General features: G+C 31.9%; 1 non-coding gene across 1 annotated transcript; it reads right to left on the bottom strand.

Annotated features, from left to right (window-relative positions):
- Positions 1 to 4,024: 4,024 nt before the first annotated feature.
- Positions 4,025 to 4,153, bottom strand: LOC113787918 (small nucleolar RNA SNORA69). The gene has a single exon (XR_003474437.1). It is a non-coding gene; the product is annotated as a small nucleolar RNA SNORA69 (small nucleolar RNA).
- Between the last annotated feature and the right edge of the window lie 187 nt (positions 4,154 to 4,340).

Raw genomic sequence — 4,340 nt, forward strand, 5'->3', positions numbered from 1 at the left:
AGAGTTACATATAAGTTACATAGTTCTGATTTCTGTTCTACTGATTGTGTGAACTGCTTATGGTATTTGAATATGTTTTGTTGTTGTGTGCACTGATTGTGAAGTGATTTTGGATCAAAATAATTTTGGATACAAAGATAAAAGACAGCGCTTTCCAAAAAAAAATGCCATAAAAAGCTAAAAATCGCTTTTCATTTCAAATAATTAATTTACAGCGTTTAAAAAAAAACACACATTTTACAGCGCTTTTTTTAAAAAGCGCTGTAAAATGTTGTTGTAAAGCGCTTTAATGGTGCACATTTTACAGCGCTTTCGTGAGAAAGCGCTGTAAAATGTACAATAAAAGCGCTGTAAAATGCACACCCATAATATGAAATTATGGGTGGTTATTTTACAGCGCTTTTTTGAGAAAGCGCTGTAAAATGCAGACCCATAATATGAAAATTATGGGTGGGCATTTTACAGCGCTTTCTTGAGAAAGCGCTGTGAAATGCAGACCCATAATATGAAAATTATGGGTGTGCATTTTACAGCGCTTGTGTTAAAAAGCGCTCTAAAAGCAGACCCATAACTCATATAATGGGGTGCATATGACAGCGCTTGTTTGAAGAAGCGCTGTAAAATGTGCATAACAAGCGCGCGTTATATTTACATGTTTTATAGCGCTTTCTTAAAAGCGTTGTTGTATCATTTACAGCGCTCGATTCCACAGCGCTTATTTTTTTTGAAAAAACGCTGTAAATGGCTTAAAAAAAGCGCTGTAAAATACGTTTTTTCGCGTAGTGTTAGAAGCTAAACTTAAAGCTAAAGTTACTTGATAAACCCGTATCCCCTAAACACTTAATCACAAACAGCACTAAAATCATAGCTATAAAAGCACCACCCTATCCTAACTTAGAAACTTTAAACCTTCATCCAAACTCACCCTTTCACTCCTCGCCTATATCTGACCCACACACCTATGTTTGTGAAACCCTTTCACGTTGCCTTTGAAATAGCAACTGAGGTTATTGAGGATATAAACTCTGAAACTTCTTCAAATGATACATCTTCTATTATCTGAATATCTTTTCCTTCTCCCTTTACCCCTAAACCTAACTTCACCACTCTTGTTCCCTCTAATCTAAACCCATTCACACCATCCTTACCTTATGGTTTTCTTAGCCTATATGAGTTTATTAGCTCATTTATTTTCAAAGTTAATAAGATTAAAAATAACAACTCAAGCAATTTTGATCCTAGTGATGTTTGTGCTAAGTGGGATGAATGTCTCACTTTTGTAGAAGACTGGATGAGAGACACCACGAAGTACGGAAAACACTTGGCACAACAAAACACGGTGGCTTTTGAAAATACTACAGAGTTCCTCTACCTTTGGGTTATTAAATTTAAGAATCGAAAGAAACGCATAATGTAGGATTATACTAATGGATGTTAGTAAATCCACTAGATTCTTAAAATGCAATCCTAATGGATGTCAATCTGGTCCCTTGACAATCCTAATGAATGTTAGTAAATCTATTAAAATTATTATCAAAGTTGTGATAGAATTTTCTATTCTGTTTTTTTCTGACGATAAAGGGGGAGAAATTTAATTGAGAACAATTTCAATCGAAAATAAAATACGTAACAATGACAATGTCAACATAAGTCAATAAGTTTATGCATTTGTTTTTGTTATTTGATTGTTGACTTTCAATTTTTAAATATTCTGAAATACATCCCTACATATTATCTGGGGAAGCTTTTATTTATTTACAAAAATTGTGCATCAACCTAGATGTTTATTATATTCAAAAAGGGGAAAATTGTTATAATCAAGTTGGTTTGAAGAACAATGACCCTAATTTTTTTTATAATAACAAAATATGTGTAAGAATAATTTATACTTTAACGTATTTTCTAAGTGTATAGATCATCTGATAAAAGATATTGAGCAAGTTCATTTGAGTGTAGATACACTATGTTTATTCAACTACTGAGCACTTGAGTCAATCCTCTTATCAATGCACTCCTTTTGTACACTAATGCGTCTAATTGATTTGTATTATCAAGCAACTTTACACAACAAACTGGTTATCTAGTCAACGCTTTGATAAAAATCAAATCCTCTTATATTTGTCAATCATCTAAGAAATGTAATCTTCTGATAAACACGACATTCAAACACTCTAATAGACAAGTTTGACTTAACTCAATCTTCTAAATTGATGTACAACTACTCGAGATGAATCCTATAATACTACTTCCTCTGGTCATTCAAACTTGGTGAACAAGATATTTTCTTAAGTAATGAAGCGCAAAAAAAAGGACAAGAGAATCTTATACAGGCTAGTTGCCCTAACAGTACAATATGTACAAGATTTGCGAAATTAGTTGCAACTGTCAGAAAATCATTACAATGCATGATGCACTATAAAAGGATAATCAAATGTTATTGCAAATCAAAAAGCAAAAAATAATTTGAGCCACTATATTGCAAAACCATCAAGTAATTTATAAGCGTACTCTTTATATTCTCCGATTACAAAGCTATCTAGAGAACTCTCACAAAAACCAAAAAAAAAAAAAAAAAAAAAAAAAAAAAAAAAAAAAAAAAAAAAAATAATAATAATAATAATAATAATAATAATAATAGTAATATAATAATAATAATTTCTTTTATTGTAGCATAGAAGTGGTTGTGTTACTCAAAAGTATGAAAGTTATCAATTCGAGGAGATTAGAACATAGTCAGTTTGACTAGATTAAAATTCTCCAGATTAAAGGGACTGAATGTAGCTATCGAGTTGGTGGTGAACCAACATAAATTTCTTGTGTTCTATCCTTGTTTTCCTTTTACTTTATTTTCAAAGTTTTTAATATATTTTAATGTTTGGAAAGAAAAGCATTTTTAAAAAACAATTCATCCCTCATTTCTGGTGTCTTTCCCGCCTTCAATTGGCATCAGAGTTCGATCTCTTGAGAAAAGATCATAAGATTTTCATGAAGAACCATGTGTCTTCCTTTTCAAATCCTCATTAAGAACAAAACCCTTAGTCATTTCGATAGAAACATCACCTTTAGAAGGTGAATTCGTTGAAGAAAACTAAAATGTCTCCAAAGACTCCAGTAAAGATAACAATATAAACAGTTGCTAAATCTCATCATTAAATTTGATACCCGTTCATAACATCTAATTCAAGGTACATCTTGAAAATCACTCATGTGATCAGAAATAGTCATTCTCTCCTTATACTTCAAACTTATGAAGCTATGCAACAAGATCAAGGACTTTATCTTCTCCCACAATTTGTTTGCATTTATCTCATTAGTAATATGGTTGTAAAATTATCTTCTAAATATTGATAAATAAAACCACTCACATGTTGATGTTGAAACACAGGAAGATTCATTTTCTTGACAAATAGAAATCCTTCATCTAGCCCTTCCACAAATGGTAATTAGTATCATTCAAATATATCATCTTTATATTCATATTTTCCTCCAATATTCAAGAAAATCACATAGCCCATAATCTAAGATTTTTTTATGCCACTCTAATGAAAAATTAACACATAAACATAATATACTTTTACATTTAACTACTTTGATAATATATAGTTAGCTACAACAAACAATTATTTGTCTTTTTGCAAATAACTTAATTGGTTACATTGAAAAACACATTTTTAGTCTATTTACACTACGCGAAAAAACGCATATTACAGCGCTTTTTTTAAGCCATTTACAGCGCTTTTTCAAAAAAATAAGCGCTGTGGAAACGAGCGTTGTAAATGATACAACAGCGCTTTTAAAAAAGCGCTATAAAATATGTAAATACAACGCGCGCTTGTTATGCACATTTTACAGCGCTTCTTCACAAAAAGCGTTGTAATATGCACCCCATTATATGAGTTATGGGTGTGCATTTTACAGCGCTTTCTCAAAAAAGCGCTCTAAAATGCACACCCATAACTCATATATGGGCGGGCATATTACAGCGCTTTCTCAAACAAGCGCTGTAATATGCCCAACCATAATTTCATATATGGGTGGGCATATTACAGCGCTTTTTTGAGAAAGCGCTGTAAAATGCCCACCCATAATTTCATATATGGGTGAGCATATTACAGCGCTTTCTCAAAAAAGCGCTGTAAAATGCCCACCCATAATTTCATATTATGGGTCTGCATTTTACAGCGTTTTTCTTGTACATTTTATAGCGCTTTCTCACGAAAGCGCTGTAAAAGGTGCACCATTAAAGCGCTTTAGAACAACATTTTACAGCGCTTTGTAAAAAAAGCGCTGTAAAATGTGTGTGTGTTTTTTTTTTTTTTTTAAACGCTGTAAATTAATTA

Source organism: Cicer arietinum, chromosome 4 (assembly GCF_000331145.2).
Source record: "Cicer arietinum cultivar CDC Frontier isolate Library 1 chromosome 4, Cicar.CDCFrontier_v2.0, whole genome shotgun sequence".
NCBI lineage: Eukaryota > Viridiplantae > Streptophyta > Magnoliopsida > Fabales > Fabaceae > Cicer > Cicer arietinum.